General features: G+C 43.0%; 1 protein-coding gene across 1 annotated transcript in view; it reads right to left on the bottom strand.

Moving 5' to 3' along the window:
• ITGBL1 (integrin subunit beta like 1) overlaps nt 1-18,818 on the bottom strand; it is a 204,892-nt gene that overhangs the window by 171,731 nt on the left and 14,343 nt on the right. The window lies entirely within an intron of this gene.

The following is an 18,818-nucleotide window of genomic DNA, read 5'->3' on the forward strand; positions in this document are numbered from 1 at the left end:
TCCTTTACAGTGGGGCTGGCAACCACTGCTTACACAGAAAAAGATGGAGGAAAAGCCCAGACACACCTGAAACTCTGAAAGACAAAGAGCTAGATGCCCATGTGAAGAGCCAGAAGGACTATGCCCATATGAAGAGCCAGAAGGACTATGCTCTTGTTCTGAAAGTGCCTGATGAATTATGTCCCAGGCAGATCATTTTAAAAAGGTCTCTCTATGAGTTCCTTTGATGGGCACTGCCGTGGAGGGCCCATAGGCCCAGAACTGGCTTGCACATGTTCTGACTTGCCTGGACGTGTTTGCCTATCTGCCACACCAGAGGTAAACACACAAACGGACACAAACGGACACAGAAAGGGCACAACAGACCTGGCACCATAAAGCCTGGCCTGCCCAGGGACCAGGCTGTGTAAGACGGTTGTGTGAGCCCAGGTGCCTAGCTTATGGCTGCCGGGTGCAAGGCCTGCGCTCTTCCCATATGTGGGGGAGCCCAGAGGTGTGGACCCTGCCTAACTTGGTATGGTTTGGCTCATTGCCAAAAGCCAATTGAATAACATTGTGACCAAAGGACCATTAACCTCGGCCCATGTCTGACAAACAGGACAATGCAGGTAAACGAGATGCTCACCTCTCCCTGCCTGCTCGCTGCCTGCTGCTGCTTCTGTCTGCTGGCTGCCTGCTGGCTCTACGTGCTTCAGTGTGCCACAGCACTTTGCATCGATCCAGCGCACAACCGAACTACGCCTTCCTGGCCGGCCTGCCCTGCCAGCCCGAGGGACTGGGTAGGGCTGGGGGATAGGCTGGACTGGATGATCTTGGAGGTCTCTTCCAACCTGGTTGGTTCTGTGATTCTATGATTCTATGATTCTTGCTTTACACAGCACTCGATGGGACTGCTCCAGCCTGCAAACCTGGCACCCTGCTTTGCCCAGGCGGCTGCTGACCACCCGATGACTTCCTGAGAGCCACAGAAGACTTCTCTCATGCCTGTGGGCCTCCTCAGACGGCGTGCTCAATTTGGGATGGAACAAGCAGCACAGCACCATCACCAGGTGAAGTCCACCACATGGCTTTCACCATATATATTTTCCTGCTTATGCTTCCGGAGTGCAAGCATTGAGACTTTCGACCAGGGAGTACCTAACTCTCTTTACTCAAGTCGCAAAAAGTTTATGCCTGACCTTTCAGCGGCAGTTTGTGCTGCAAGGCTCTCTAGTTATAAAGGTTTCCAAAGGTTTTTCCTCAGTCATTTGATTTGACTGTATATAGACATTCTGCAAAAACAGTTCTGCCAACTGCATCACAGAATTTGTGTGGGTTAATTGCAAATAAGTTTGGGGAAGTTTCTGTGTTGGTCTGTTGGAGGGTAGGAGAGCCCTGCAGAGGGACCTGGACAGGCTGGATGGGTGGGCAGAGGCCAATGGGATGAGATTTAACAAGGCCAAGTGCAGGGTTCTGCACTTTGGCCACAACAACCCCAAGCAGCACTACAGGCTGGGGACTGAGTGGCTGGAGAGCAGCCAGGAGGAAAGGGACCTGGGGGTACTGACAGATAGTAGCCAAAGATGAGCCAGCAGTGTGCCCAGGTGGCCAAGAGAGCCAATGGCATCCTGGCCTGCATCAGGAACAGCGTGGCCAGTAGGACAAGGGAGGTTATTCTTCCCCTGTACTCAGCACTGGTCAGGCCACACTGGAATATTAATATTATATATTAATAAATTAATTATTTAATAACCTTTATATTGACTTTGTTGCATTTTGCCCCAAACCCAGGTTTAAACCTAATCCCCTCCTTAACAGGCACCCATGAAATAAAATTAATTCTATAGTCACTGCATTATTTAGATGTAGCCCCCAAGACACCACCCTTCAAGAACTTAATTTTAAAAATTCTCATGTGAAACACCTCTTTTAAACCACCTATTCAGAAATGTTATATTTTCTGAATAACATCTGTAAATAAAAATTCTTATAACCTGCATGTAAGTGAAGAAGACATTGTGATGGTTTGGGTGTTACCTGCCCCACACACACACTTTGGAAATCACCCAGACTAGACTCAGCCAGCTCTGGAAATTGAATGAAGCTTATTATTTACAGCTGGCACTATATACAAGCAGATATTTACAGTATATGCAGTTATAGACAGAAATAGACAAGGTAAAAGGTAATACAGAAACACAACTCCCCTCCCAGAAACCTGAGTCCCCAGGAGGGGCTCTCAACCACCCCTGCACCTTCCCCCTACCCCTCTCAACCTTACCCCAGTCCCAAGGAAGAATGGAGGTTCAGCCAGGGGTTTAGGAAGCAAAGTGGATTAATTAAAGAGATGGCAGAGAGGCTAGAGAGAAATGCAGCTTGGACAGTTCCCCAGCAGAAGTGCACTAAATGTGTTCTGATTCTTATTCTTATATGTCTCAGCAAGCCAATGAGTGAGGTAGACATCAGCCTTGTTCTCCTTCCACAGCCTGTAATCTAGTCCTTCTCACCAAATCATTCTAGCTAGGCTCAAACTAGCACGGACATACTTTTAATAGTTGCACTTAAAATTAAATGTCCTTATCTACAAAACAAAATCCCAAAGAACTCATATATAAAAGCACTAAGGTGGTGAGAGGAGAGAGGATTGACAAGGACCCTGCTCAGCCAATTACAAAATCTTAATCTTACTGTGACTTTCCAAATCAGCAAACCATTTAATAAAATGGGGTAGTTCTGCCAGTGTAACCAATTCCTTCGTTAATACAGCAGAACATAATTCTTTCAAAGGTTGGTTTTTTTTATTTCTCAGGATATTTTCACACAAGTCATACCTCTGATAAGTTCAGCTCTGCCAGTCTGGAAAAAAAAGATTATTTTGGTATATGTTCTGTCAAACTATCATTGAATGACACATAAATCTTTAAAGTAGTACAATAAACAGGAAAAAAACCAAACCAAATCAAAACCAAACAAACCCAAAACCCCAAAAGTCCAAGAAAACAAAACCAGAAAATCGTGTAAAATGTTGTCAACCTTAAAAGCATTCTAAACTTTGAAGATTTAATTATTTCATTTTTTTTCTCCACTGCCATTTAAAGGAAAATGACAGGGTCTGCATGATGCTGTGGTACTTTTGTCTCCTATTGTGCTAGTTTGAACCTAGCTGGGATGTTCTAGTGAGGGGAATTAGATGATAGGCAGGATGTGAAAAGGAAACAATGGGGATGTCTATTTCATTTATAGGCTTGCTGAGATGTACAAAAACAAGAACACAAACATAGATAACAGAGTTGCCCTTTTTGCCTCTGGTTGCCTTTCTTCTCTCCCTAACCTGATGTCTGTGTTAACTAATCCGTTTGCTTCCTAAGTCCCCTGGCCAATTCTTCAAACTCACTTTGAATGTATGGAAAAATCTAGGTTAAGGTAGAGGGGTGGAAAGGAGGTGGAAAGGTAGTTGGGAGCCCCTCCTGGGGACTCTGGTCTCTGGGAGGGCTGTTGTGTTTCTGTATTACCTTTTTTTTTTTACCTTGTATATTTCTGTATATAGCTGTATATACTGTAAATATCTGCTTGTATATTGTGCTAAGCTGTAAATATAAAGCTCCATTCTAATTTCCAGCTCAGCTGAGACTAGTCCGGGTGATTCTCTTAAGTCAAACAGGAGAAAGAAATGGTGTGAGACCAATTCTCTGTTTCATTAGATTTATGCCAGCAGAAACCATAGGCTTCTGTTTATATAACAATGTTTGTTTTTTTTAAAGTCACAACATTTGCTTTTATTAAAATGCTATTTTAACTCCAAGAGTAGAGATGGGTACTCCACACTGGTCAGGCCACACCTTGAGTACTGTGTCCAGTTCTGGGCCTCTCAATTCAAGAGAGATGTTGAGGTGCTGGAACATGTCCAGAGAAGGGCAACAAAGCTGGTGAAAAGCCTGGAACATGTCCAGAGAAGGGTGACAAGGATGGTGAAAGGTCTGGAACACAGCCCTGTGAGGAGAGGCTGAGGGAGCTGGGGTTGTTTAGTCTGGAGAAGAGGAGGCTCAGGGGGGACCCCATTGCTGTCTACAACTACCTGAAGGGAGGTTGTAACCAGGTGGGGGTTGGCCTCTTCTGCAGGCAACCAGCAATAGAACAAGGGGACTCAGTCTCAAGTTGTGCCGGGGGAGGTCTTAGGCTGGGTGTTTGGAGGAAGCTCTTCCCAGAGAGAGTGATTGACATTGGAATGGGCTGCCCAGGGAGGTGGTGGAGGCACCGTCCCTGGGGGTGTTCAGGAAAAGCCTGGCTGAGGCACTTAGTGCCATGGTCTAGTTGACTGGCTAGGGCTGGGTGCTAGGTTGGCCTGGATTATCTTGGAGGTCTCTTCCAACCCGGTTGATTTTATGATACTATGATTCTATGACAAGATCTACTCATAAATCTACCAAAATACTTGACCTTGGTTGCCAATCTGATCTCGAATAATTTTTTTGTTGCATTTATGCATCATATAAACAAGTTAAGCATTGCAAACCTTGAAAAGAGCTTGCACAATTATTTTTTATTGCGATCCACAGATTTATGCCACAGTTAATCCTCTCTGCTTAGAAGAGGCCACATATAAATGAAATCAGCTTGCAACCAATGCCAAAGATACGCTCTAACATTTCTCCTTCATGCTTTGATTAATTAAGTAGTCTTGAGGAAAAAAGGCAACAGGAAATGTACCAGTCCCTCTCATTGATGCCCTCCAGCCCTGAGAATGAAAAAAGAGTATACTCAGGAAAAAGAAGTAAACTTCACAGTGTCTGGGGTTAATGAAGAAACAGGTTACACAGAGTGGCTTGCTTCAGGAAGTTCTCAGATGGATTTTCAGCAATGGAAGTAGGAAAGACATTGCTCCAAAAGCTCTGCAGGGCATGGCAGCCTTAGGTTAAGCTGCAGTGGCTGAATCATTCTGCCTTAAGATGCCAAATGAGAGCTGGGCCATCTGAAACTGGTGTTTTGTTTTGTTGGTTTTATTTTTTTTAATAAAGGATAACTGTGAAAATAAAACTTGGGCATGTTTCCCTAAACATAAGGATTTCCACAAACACAGACTATAGACAAGCCCAAGTAAATGGAAAGCAGGCGTATTAAATTGCATTTTTAACTATATTCTCAGTACCCATCTAGAGAAACTGCCCTGTCAGGAGGTGTTGGGCAGTTTTATTTAAGTGACAGCTGGCTGCTGGATCTCTTCCTAAACACAGACTGGAAATTGTCCTTCATCACATTTGCTGTGCTTGTAATGAGAATTATTTGTTGTTTGAAATAGAAGAAGAATGAAATGAAACTCTTTCAAAAGATGGTCAGTAGGAGTACCAGTCCTCCAACAGTGCTTCAATTAAATATCTGATGTAGGTGATCCTGCTCTGGCAGGAGGGTTGGACTAGATGATCTTTCAAGGTCCCTTCCAGCCCCTAACATTCTGTGATCTTGTAAAGTGCTTCAAATCCATTTTCACAGTATCACAGTATCACCAAGGTTGGGAGGACCTCATAGATCACCAAGTCCAACCCTTTACCACAGAGCTCAAGGCTAGAGCACGACACCAAGTGCCATGTCCAATCCTGCCTTGAACAGCCCCAGGGAAATGAAACACACTTCAGTTCCTATGTTGTTTTTTTAACCCACTCCATTTAATGGCAAAGATGGAAAGCCCAGAAAGCAAATGGAATAATTTCAATGCTATTGCTGCATCTGAAAAATCTCATATGATAGTAAATTCATCTGCCAACTTCATTCTCCCAGTTTCTTCTTTGTCTTTGCAGATGTATCTCTAAACTAGTAAGGGTAGGTTTCAGAGGTAGTTCCATATTCTGACATTTCTTCAAAATGGCTAATGCAAACCAGGCTATGCATCAGAAATACTTTTGGTGAGATTCTAAATCTATTTCTTACTGGTTATCTGCCTCCCGTAGATTTACCTGACTATGAAAGGCACCAGAAAAAAAGAGCTAAGCAAATTTTTAATACCCACTTCAACGATTTCTTTACAGGAGACTCAGCCTTTCCTCTGCAAGTCAGACAACAGCTGTACAACTAATTCATTGCTGCTTTCTTTCCAGTTTAAAAACTACTTGAGAATGAATCAAGTCAGTGCAGTTCATTAGGTTAAAAGTGTAGTGTGTTCTGAGAGCCTGCATAAGTGATTTTTCAGAGGTAAAGCATATAGTGATTTAAAGGCACAATTCTGCAAATTCCTTCAGGAGAACCACACTGCAACATGTTCTTACCTGCCTTTTAGTCATAGTATTGACACTTTTCAACATGATTTGGGCATTATGCTCATAAAATAAAGTTGATTTTCCTTCTCCAGTTCTTCATTGTGAAGTGAGAGGTCAGAACTTCTTCAAAGCATGACTTTCCAAACCATTACTATGAAGACTTCTCTGCAACACAGCCTAGCAGGCATGTCTCTACCAGGCATATCACTGAGCCTGCAGTTGTCAGTGTTTCTTTATAATCTTTTAATGATAAGCTCATAAGAATGCCAAGTTAAAACCTTATTTCTGTTTAACAGCCTATCTGGAATAGTTTTTCAAATGGTTACTCTTAACCTAATTAATTACAATTAGTTTGGAATATTCAGAATGAGCAAACTGCTTATCACAGAGGAGTGCATTGAGACAGGTCTCTGGAGAAGGTGATTCCACAGCCTCTCCGGGCAGCCTGTTCCAGTGCATTATTCCTCATGTTGAGGTGGAACTTCCTGTGTTCTAGTCTGTATCCATTGTCCCTTGTCCTATCACAGGACACCATTGAAAAGAGACCAGCACTTTCTTCTAGACACCTACCTTTCAGACATTTATAAACATTAATAAGATCTCCTCTCAGTCTTCTCTTTTCCAGACTGAACAGCCCCAGATGTCTCAGCCTTTCCTCATAAAACAGATGTTCCAGTTCCTCAATCATCCTTGTAGCCCACGTTGGACATTCCCTAGTATATCTTTGTCCTTCTTCAACTGGGGAGTCCAGAACTGGACACAATACACAAGACATGGTCTCATCAAGGCAGAGCAGAGTGGGAGGAGAACCTCCCTCCACTGCACCACAGAAAAAAAGGAAAGTTGGTAAATTTCAAATTCTGAACTTTGCCCTCAGAAAGCAGATTGTTCACAATTGAAATTTATTTTAGGTGTCTAGATTTCCTACTAGTTTGAAAGTCACAGGCATTGCTCCCAGGAATCAAAAACTGTATAGGTCTACAACTGAAAAAACCAACAAAAGTCCTACAACACACAGCCACAGAAATGGATCAGATTACGTACATCTGCCTCTTGTTCTCAGGCAAATGCCATTCACTGTTCACCTCTGAAAGAAATACCTGCATCTTCACCTGCTGAAAAGCCACCCAAGCCATGTACCAGCTCTACTTGTGTGCAAGAATTTCTGAAGGGGAAAGGACAAGAATGAAATGAGTCTGGATGTTTCAGGAAAAGGATTTTCTTAAGAATGGGGCTTTCTGCTTCTGAGACTCAATCAGTTTGCACCATTGATTTTAGCAAATATCCAATCGCTTTCTGCAAAACAGAGTTTTAAATACTAGGAGTTAAGAAATAGAGCACAAAAAAAAGCATGTTACATGACAACAAACTGCTTTACTATGTCTGTTTCCCACATTTCAGGCAAATGGACTAAGGTAAATGATTAACATTTATATCTTGCTTTTAATATGCTGTTAAGTTCTTAAACTAAAACATTTCAAACACCAGGAAGCAATTACTCTTCTCCTGTCTTGGAAGCATTAAAATACTGGAAAAAGCCATAATGAATACAAAATTAACAGATGTATCATGGTGAAAAATGCACAGGACTCTTCATTAAAGGTAGAGAGTCATTGATACGTTGCAAGAGCCTTTTGGACTTGCTGTGCCTGGCTGTGTGACCTTCCTAGCAAATATCAGGGTGATTGAAGTCTCCCATGAGTATCAAGGAGTTAGATCTAGAGGCTACCTCCAGTTGTCTGTAGAAGGCCTCATCAACATCTTCCTCTTGGTTTGGTGGTCTATATTAGACACTTACAACAATTTCACCTCCTTTCCCGTATCCTTTAATTCTTACTCACAAGCTTTCAACCTGTTCTGCCTCCCCCCTTGGATAGAACTCCGCACATTTCAGTTGTTCTTGCGCATAGAGAGCAACTCCCCAACTCGTCTTACTGGTCTATCCTTCCTGAACAGTACATAGCCATCCATGACAACATTCCAGTCATGGGAGCTGTCCCACCATGTCTCAGTGATGGCAATTATATCATAGTTATTCAGTCTAACACAGATCTCCAGCTCCTCCTGCTTATTCCCCATACTCAGTGCACTGGTATATAAGCATTTCAGGGAGAGAGTTAATCTACTAACTTTCACTCTTGCAGTCTGACTATTCCCAGCCTCTTCCACAGCCACCAATCTAGCAGATATTCTAGTGAGCAAGCTCAAGAAGAGCAGGCAGTGAGGTGGACTAGGAACTGGTCACAAGATAGAATTCAAAGAATGGTGATCAATGGTGCTAGGGCCAGCTGGAGAGCTGTAACCAGTGGGGTCTCCCAGGGATCAAAGACTCTAACTGCCACTCTTTAAGCTGCTGAAAAGAAAATGCTCCAGAGTATATATCACTGCTGCTACTCAGGTGGCCAAGAACAAGGCTGAAGCATGTCTTAGGAATATTAGGAATGTATCTGCTCTTTCAAGAAAGGGGGTGAGTGCAACTGAAACTAAACTCTCTTGAATCTTTACTCCTCTTCAGATAAGAATTGATCGCTTAAGTGCTGGCGTTGGTATTCCAACCAAATCCCAACGTATTAACTCAAATCTGTGCAAATAAAGATTCACTCCATCACTAGGAAATGAAGCTTCTAAATAGCCTTTTAAAATACTGTTTAAAAGAACATTTTTTTCACTATGCACTTGGACATGGAGAGAGGAGTGGAGGAAAATATACCTCACTGGGTCTGGCCATGTGTCTTTTCAATGTATAATCATTGCTGTGAGCAAAGTTTGCAAGTGGTTAGGGCCAAACCAATCCTAGCTCTACAGAAAAGTGAAGGGAAAAAATCAGAGAAAACAATCAAATCATTCCAGCTCCTTGGCTTTGTTCTTCACAGCCCTGCAGTAGAAGTGTGGTGCAATAAAAAATAATGTGGCCTTCCTCCACCACCATATGCTCCAGTTAAAACACTGATAAGTTCCAGCACATCTCTGCTTGGGGTCTTTCTCCATAGAGAAGCCAAGGATCAGCTGGGGTTTTTTAGGTACAAATTGCCCCTTTTCCTGAGATAGCACTAGCAATGTGTTCTTTCCTTCTAACAGTAAAGGAAATGTTCTTTGTCAGGATAAGCCGCCTGGGACACCTACACAGAAAGGTCTAGGCTTTCAAGAAAAGTGATGAATGTTTGAAGCCCTCTGCAGGACCAGCTATCAAGGATAAAGCTTTAAATAAATACAGAAAATCTTACCAATCCAGGCAGCTTGTCTGACAAATGCTGTCACAAGAACACTTACTGAAAACCATTCACTGATGAAGCAGGTCAGATCATTACCACAGTCTTCCATAAACTAAATAAAATACATCTTTGTGCTAGTTTGAGCCTAGCTGGGCTATTTTAGTGTCAGGAATTAGATCACAGGCTTTCAAAAGGTAACAATGGTGATGTCTACTTCACTCATAGGCTTGCTGAGATGTATAACAACAAGAACATGAACACAGATAACAGAGTTGCTCTCTGGCTCTGGCTGCCTCCCCTCTCTCCCTAATTTGCTGTCTAACTAATCCCTCTGCTTCCTAATCACTCTGGCCGATTCTCCAAACTCATCTTGAACATAAGGCAAAGTCTGGGATAAGGTAGAGGGGTGGAAAGAAGGTGGAAGCATGGTTGGGAGCCACTCCTAAGGACTCAGGTTTCTGGGAGGGCTGTTGTGTTTCTGTATTATCTTTTTGACTTGTATATTTCTGTCTATAGCTGTATAGATTGTAAATATCTGCTTGTATATTGTACTAAACTGTAAGTATAAAGCTTCATTCTAATTTCCAGATGCTAAGTCTAGTCTGGTCAATTTTCTTAAGTGTGGGGGGGCAGGTAACACCCAAACCATCACAATCTTGTACTTTTTATCACTCATATATTTTCCATATAAATATGCTAATGAAACACAAGCATCCAAAAAACGGCCCAGTCTGTAAAAGCTTTTTTGCCATAAAGAGCATACTTTAAAATACATAAATAAATAAGCACTTCAGTTTATTAACACTCCATGAATAGCATAAAAATTCATATCCACTTTAAAACATTTATGTTCTCAAAATTTGCACAAATGTTTGCTTTTTCTCTATACCAGTCTAGTCTACAGAAGGACAAAAGCTGAAGGAGATGCTGCTCCCATCTGCTTAGCCCTTAGTAATGGCTAGATGAGCTGCATTCCTGCTCTGTCACCTGATGCAAAAAGCCTCTTCTTCCACATAGCCAGTGTACTCACTTTTAGTTTCTAAGCTAACACATATTTTATACGAGTAATAGCTAGAAATGAGTGGCTTAATTTGAAAGGGACATAGCAGTGAAAGTGCTCAAGAAGAGGGCTACGCATTTAGCCACAAATCAATTAATGAGATACTTTTAAACTGCTTCCCTTCCTGCAGTCTCTCTTGCAGTACCTCTCTCTGAGCTGTCGCCTCATGCCTCAGTCACTACTGCTACAAAAGTATGTGCTACATTTGGAACTACAAAAATTGTTGATGTATCAAAGACTGGTTGAGTACACTTGGGTCAGATATCAACAGCATAAAGCTGAGAACTTGGGCTTTAGTTTGTGCTTTTAAGTCTGTCAGGACCTTAGGCACTTAACAAGGCAACGAGCCCAAAATGAGGTCTAAGCTATCACAGAATCACTAGAAACTGGGGGACTGGTTTTGTGTGATGGTTTGGGTGTTCCCCACCCCCCACACTTTAGAAGTCACCCAGACTAGTCTTAGCCGGCTCTGGGAATATAAATGGAGCTATTTATTTACAGCTAGCACAATATACAAGCAGATATTTACAGTACATACAGTTATAGACAGAAATAGACAAGGTAAAAGGTAATACAGAAACACAACTCCCCTCCCAGAAACCTGAGTCCCCAGGAGGGGCTCTCAACCACCCCTCACCTTCCCCTGACCCTCTCAACTTTACCCCAGTCCCAAGGAAGAACGGAGGTTCAGACAAGAGGTTAAGAAGCAAAGGTGAGTGGAAGATGAGGTTAGGGAGATGCAGTTCAGTCAGAAGCTCAAGGCAGAGTGCGACAAAGTGGCGAGAGTGTTATCTAATGTTTACTTTCTTCTTCAGCAAGACTCTGAGGGGAGTAGACATCACCATTGTTTTCCTTTCACAGCCTATGGTCTACTTTTTTTCACCAAAACATCCTACCCTGCTTCAAACTAGCACATTTTGAGATGAAAATTTATGCTGTTATCACTCCCGCAAATCCTTTCTCCAAGAGGAAATGTCACTTAAATCAAGTTATGAAATCCAGGCTAAAGCAAATCAGGTCAGAGAAGAACTGCAACCTCCATTTTCATCAGTTGCCTCCTGCCCTATTTTTAACTTTTTAGGAGGTTGTGTCTCCAATGACCAATTGTTCTGCAGCTGAACTCTTCCCAAACGCAGCCTCTGACAGGAAAGATGCTTACACCTATTCTTAAAATTCAGGGCTTTGAATTTCACTTTAGATCAAATGGAAGTCAATGCAGGTCACAAACTGCCTTTTCTTCACACTTTCAGCAAGAAACGCTGCTCAATGAAAAATCAGTGTGTCAGACTTCCCTTCAGTACAAAGAGACAGTTGTTAGAGCATTTCCAACTCAACTATTCAGCCTTTGTGCAAAGACCAGATTCAGTTCAAAATGTTCTCCAAATTTCATTCTCATTTTCCTAGCTTTTTTCAACAGATTTGTAGGTCCATATAACCAATAAACTAAGATGGATATATAACCATGTATTTCATTGACACTTTAATTTGGATTTACCTTGCATTTCTACATCCACTCATTGTCAAGTTAATTTTTCACTTGTGTTCTCTGCATAGTTTAAAGCCTTGCAGTGTGGAAAATAATGGCACTGGTATCTTTCTGTCCTTCATACAACTATGGTAACACTTATGGCTGTGAAAACCTATGACTAACACTGCCATTACATTGCTGAACTGGTCTTAAAATAGATACAGCACTTACAGTAACTACAGCTTTGGAGAAAGAAAAAATCTTTCACTATCCTGAACAGAAGCAACAAAAGTTCCTCAGCAACTGCTTATGGCAGCAGTAAATCATGCAGTGCCACTGTTACTAAGTAGGTGTAAAAGGTATTTCAGTTTTGAAGAAAGATTGCTTGTAAAATCTTTAAAACTATGAAAAAAGAAAATATAGATCTGAGCAAAGAGGAACCTTCTTCTTAAGTAGCTCTATATACTGCTGCTGAATTGTATCTGCCCCTTGATCTCATCAACTTTGAGCAGTGCAATCACTTCATCTCGTGTTTCAGATGGCAACTTCCATGGTCCTAGTAGCACCTAGAGTGCTCTTTCTTCAGCTGGCCACATAAGTCTATGCTTAATTTACTTTTCCTATCTTCATTAATCACAGGCACAGTAAAAAAAAGATCAACTAAAAAAACTTGAACCACTAAAACTGATTCTCCTTTATACTGCAAAGCCACAATAAAATAGGTATCAAGCAGTGGTGTGACAGAAGTCAGTGCTGCATGCTACTCCCCTCTGCACACAACATAGGTTCCCCTTATGCTAAGAAAAGCCTGAGGCCATACAAAACCATCTGAGGTTGGAACTGCTATTTGCAAACAAACAGCAACAAATATATTGTCTACTCTGAATAAAGCATATATTCTTTGGGGTTTTGATTCAGTATTTGATTCAGTGTTGCTCCTCTTAGCTCACCTCCCTGAAGACCAGCAGCAAATTATAAATTAAAGATGTCACCAACTTTGCTAACAGAGTAACAGTACTGCCATTCTACTCTTCTTTCCACTACACCTTAGGATACAGCAGGCAGACAGAAAGGCCACTGAGGAGGACAGGAGATTCAGTGATTCAAACTACTGCACTTCATTTCTTTCTTCCTCCTTGTTTTGACTCCATTAGAAATCACCTATTGGTTTATTACTCTCAGTGGGATAAAGGGGAAAAAAAAAAAGCTCAGAATTCATCCTAAAGCACCTGAAAACACTGTGAAAGAGTAAGACAGCAGAGAAGCCTTACAGAAAAGGACAGACACATTTGCATCTGCTCTTCTTCATTTTTCATGATATAATATCATAGAACCATAGAATCAACCAGCTTGGAAGAGATCTCCAAGATCAGCCATTCCAACCTAGCACCCAGACCTAGCCAGTCAACTAGACCATGGCACCAAGTGCCTCATCCACGCTTTTTTTTGACACCTCCAGGGGTGGTGCCTCCACCACCTCCCTGTGCAGCCCATTCCAATGCCAATCACTCTCTCCGGCAAGAACTTCCTCCTAACATCCAGCCTAGACCTCCCCTGGCACAACTTGAAACTGTGTCCCCTTGTTCTGTTGCTGGGTGCCTGGGAGAAGAGACCAACCCCCACCTGGCTACAACCTCTCTTCAGGTAGTTGTAGACAGCAATGAGGTCACCCCTGAGCCTCCTCTTCTCCAGGCTAAACACCTCAGCCTCTGCTCCCTCAGCCTCTGCACATAAGGCTATGTTCCAGGCCTCTCACCAACTTTTTTGCCCTTCTCTGGACATGTTCCAGTATCTCAACATCTAAGCACATCATAAAGAGATGGACATCATCTCCATCTTCAGGCCTTGCCTCTTCAGAGTATGAGTGTCATAGTTTGAGGCTATGAACAACCCAAGACTGGATGACAGGAGTGACTCTTACTCCTTTTAGAGAGTAAGAATGAAAATACTGCATACTGATTTGAAGTTTAAAAGAGAGATTCTATTCACTAGTGCATATATGCAGAAGGCAACATGGTTAAACAAATACATCCCCAAGCTAAGCCAAATCTATTGGACTAAAACCAGTTCGTCTTCCACCCCTTCCACCCTTGGCAGGCCTGAGAGTAGGCTACAATTTCTCCCCTCCCATCTTAAGCCACATGGCGCAGCTCAAAATTCCCTGCCTGCTAGTAGTCATCTGCCCCACACAAACCATGAGACAAGAAGGGACACAGAATTACAGAATGACAGAATCAGTCAGGGTTGGAAGGGACCACAAGGATCATCTAGTTCCAACCCCCCCTGCATGGGCAGGGACACCCGACCATAGACCAGGCTGGCCACAGCCTCATCCAGCCTGGCCTGAAACACCAAGAGAGAAGAAGGGAGAAGAGGCAGGGAGGGACAGAGAGTGGTATCAACCAGGCACTGGCTTTTAAGCTGTAACACCGGAAAACAGAATGGAGCAACAACGTTACAATATCCTGGGATAGCCAGATTCGTCCCCTGGGATGGGTCTTGGTCCCTGTAGTTTCCTTAGGGGACTGTGGTCGTGGGTACATGGGCTCAAATGGTCATGTTTACAAATCTATTCTTGCCCGGACATGTTGTCCCCCCAAAAGGTGTTGCCCTGCCCAAACCTGGGGAAGGAGAAAGTTCTTCACTGAGAGAGTCATTGGACACTGGAATGGGCTGCCCGGGGAGGTGGTGGAGTCGCCGTCCCTGGAGCTGTTCAAGGCAGGATTGGACATGGCACTTGGTGCCATGGTCTAGCCTTGAGCTCTGTGGTAAAGGGTTGGACTTGATGATCTGTGAGGTCTCTTCCAACCCTGATGACACTGTGATACTGTGAAAACAAATTAAGGGGGACAAAGGAGCACAACAAGCCTGGTGCCTTTGAGTCTGGCCTGGCCTGCTTGCAAGGCTGAGGTAGGCAGGTTGTGTAAGCTCACACGCCTAGGGTGGGGATCCACCTGAGCCCCCTCCATATTTGGGGGTACCAGACCTGTGGATTTCACCTTATTGGGCATGTTTTGGCCTGCTGCCAGACCCTTATTGGACAGAATTGTGGCCAAGGACCATCCATCTTGGGCACACACCTCATAAAAGGGACAATTCAGTGTTCCTGCCACCCACCGCCCCTAGCCCCCTTGCCACTTTTGGGGCCACTGCCGCTGCATGATTCCTGCCCACAGCACTTCACATCAGCTCAGGGAACACTCGACCAAGGCTCTCCTGGCCAGCTGCCACCCCAGCCTGCCATTCCCAGCTCGATCGTGCCTGTGGAGCCTTCAGACAGCATATCCCAATGACACCTGAACTGAGCTATTCAGACCCACGAGGGTCAACACCGTGGCTGTGCTACACATATTTGGGATCACCAAAACTGTGACTCCAGCCAGTGAGTCACTGAGCGGTCCCAACTCAGGCAGCATAGACTTTCAGTAATTTTACCAGTGGCACTTTCATGCCACAAATTCTCTATCTAAAACCTTTCCAACCTCTACTAAATTCCTGATTTTTGCTGTAAATAGACATTCTGTGAAGTAATTTCACAACCACATACAAAGAACTTGTGTGGGGTAGCTGTATATAAGTTTGGGGGAAAAAGGGGGAATTCCTTGTGTATATAATATTAAATTATTTAAACCCTTTTAAATTCTTTAAACCCTTTTAAATTCAGCCTCATATTTCATCCCCCCAAAACCCAGAAAAAAACCCTTCACAACAGGGACCCCTCAAACTATGACAATGGGTGTCCAATGGCTGGTCCAGAAAGTGCTCTGAAGTACTGAGTGTGCTAGCTTGAAGCAAGCTGGAATGTTTTGGTAAAAGAACTAGATAATGGGCAGTGAAATGAAAAACAATTGTGTCTCTTCTCTCACAGTCTTGCTGAGAACTCTGGGAAGAAGAAGTAAAACATTCTCCATTTTGTCTGTCATTCTGCTTTTGCCTTCAGACCTACTCACATCTCATTAACCTTGCTCCTACTAACCCTGCTCCCTAACCTCTTGGCTGCACCTCTCTTCTTCCTGAGAACTGGGGTAAGGTTGAGAGGGCAAGGGGAGGTGTTGGGGTGGTTTGAGAGCCCCTCCTGGGGACTCAGGTTTCTGGGAGGGGAGTTGTGCTTCTGTATTGTTTATCCTTTGTATGTTTCTAACTGTATATATTGTAAATAGCTGCTTGTATATTTGCTGCTGTAAAATAAATAGCTTCAATTATATTCCCAGAGGCCGTCTGAGTTAGCTGGGGCAAATCCAAAAGTGTGGGGGGGCGGGTAAGAGCCCAAACCATCACACTGAGCTACATATTGAGCAGCTGAGTATTTTGTTTGTCTTGGGACAGGAGAGAGAAGTAAGTGGAAGTCTGAACTGAGTGGCAGGGAAACAGTTATCTTTGGCACTCACAGAATCAGTTGTTTTTGAGTTGAACATGATCAACAGGGGTTAGACATCAGTCACTTGAAAAAGATATTGCCCTGCCAGCACAAAAAGTAGTTCCCTTGTTCTTTAGAGTAAAACCAGGTTAGTGTCCAGAAGTTCTGCATGTGGTACCAATCAGCTGTTCTTCTTGGTGTACTTAACAAGAGAGACTTGCAACGACATAAAATAGCAAATACCAAAATAAAGATAGACAAAACCCCCACAAACGAACAAGCCAAAGAAAGCAGGAAACAAGAATATGACTGCAATAAGGCATTCTGGCCATTCACCTGAAGGAAACACAATTTCATCACTGAAGCAAAAAATGAACTAAAAAGTAAAGAAGAAAGGGAAGTAGGTCATACATGGGAAAGCAGCTTGGTGGCATAATAAGAAACATGAGGAGGTGCAGTCCAGCAAAGTGTTGGTGAGTGGGCATGATAATCAAGGTGTCCCTGCCCATGGCAGGGCAGTTGGAACTAGATGATCCTTGTGGTCCCTTCCAACCCTGACTGATTCTATGGTTCTATGGTAATCATACAACACCCCTCAATTAAAGAAAAATGTTGAGATATTGGGATGTGTCCAGAGAAGGGTGACAAAGCTGGTGAAAGGCCTGGAACACAAAGCCTATGAGGAGAGACTGAGGGAGCTGGGGTTGTTTAGCCTGGAGAAGAGGAGGCTCAGGGGGGACCTCATTGCTGCCTACAACTACCTGAAGGGAAGTTGTAGCCAGGTGGGGGTTGGTCTTTTCTGCCAGGCAAGCAGCAACAGAACAAGAGAACACAGTCTCAAGTTGTGCCGGGGGAAGTATAGGCTGGATGTTAGGAGGAAGTTGTTGCCAGAGAGAGTGATTGGCATTGGAATGGGCTGCCCAGGGAGGTGGTGGAGGCATCGACCCTGGAAATATTAAAAAAAAAAAAAGTCTGGCTGAGGCACTTAGTGCCATGGTCTAGTTGATTGGGCAGGGCTGGGTGCTAGGTTGGACTGGATGATCTTGGAGATCTCTTCCAAACTGGTTGATTCTGTAAGTTTGTAGCAGAGCTTTAAAACTGAAGGAGATTTAAGCCCAGCACAATAGCAAGCATATTTAATTCACACCACCAATCAGAAAATTTACATTTGGGACAGAAAATTGCTGAAATGATCAGTGGACCCCAAACATTTCTTCTGAAACTGGACATAATACTGCTGACTAGACAACCTGTACATCAGTTACTCCACAAAACTCTAAAAGCATAGGTGCCAAATACAAATATTTTTCTCATAATCCCACCCTTGATCTTTTCATGTTATTATTGGAATTCTTAGTACATTGTTGCTAAAATAAGTTACTCTGTTTTTCCTACAAAATTTGCCAAACCCACTGCTGGAATGCATTTATATTATCCTCTTACCAGAAGAATTCCTGTAACATTCCCATTGACCTAATTGCTGAGTTTGGCCTTAAAAGATGACACGTTTGCCTGAATCTGGTAAAGCTGTTGAAGTAGGGATGCTAGAAATGAAGTATGCTTCTGGCCCCTTTCATCAAGCTCCAGGCTGAATCCCCTTAGGAATGTGACAACATTTCTTCTCCCTGCCTTCTTCTAAAATCCCACTCTAAGCTGCTTAAAAGGAAAAAAAATCTGACCGAAATAGCTCAGAAATCTAAGTAAAGACAGCTGGAAAGATGAAAACCTGACAATGTTTAGATGCAAACCAAGCAACATGTTCCAACAACTGGCAACAACTAAATTACTAAATTCTGTCCCAGAAAGGTATGTTATTTTCATCTGTTCTTAAAGACTAGAGAGTCAGTGAGGAAATATCTGAAACCACAATATAATTGCATCGGTTTATGTCTCGATTTGCAAAGCATTATCATTAAAGAAAAACAGAGTTTTCATATTTATATGCCCTCAGTGTGGCACCTATTATAGCAGACATGATTCCTCATAGCAAGAGAAGAATAAATAAGCAACAGGACAAAAGTGATTGTTCAGAGATAGTTTAAAACCTTGGTAGATACTATATGCATCATTAGGCAAGCGGTCCAAATGAATCAATATTTTATGGAAAATGCAACCATGTTGTGTCCTGTAGCAGATGCAAAACACAGTTTGCAGAGCCTTCAACCAAACTCCTGCTTTTGTTCCTGCAGCAGATGATGCTCACTCTGGGCAAAGTCTCACTTTATGGTGGAGAGAGAGCTTTGGACTTGATAGTCCTTTTATCTAGTGAAATCTCTGGATGTACCCACCATCCTTTTCAGAGACACACACATGACTGTGCCTCTGCTGTATCAGAGTGCTGCATTCCCACCATATTTCTTGTTATAATATATACTCTCAATTTTCTGAGCTTCTGTCACCATAGCAGCTTCCTTACCTGCACAGATCTTCCCATCATAGATCTCACACACCCAGTCATGGCACTCGCAGAGCGGTCCGTAGTATTTGCCAGACT

The sequence above is a fragment of the Pogoniulus pusillus genome, chromosome 5 (genome assembly GCF_015220805.1).
Source record: "Pogoniulus pusillus isolate bPogPus1 chromosome 5, bPogPus1.pri, whole genome shotgun sequence".
In the NCBI taxonomy this organism is placed as follows: Eukaryota; Metazoa; Chordata; class Aves; order Piciformes; family Lybiidae; genus Pogoniulus; species Pogoniulus pusillus.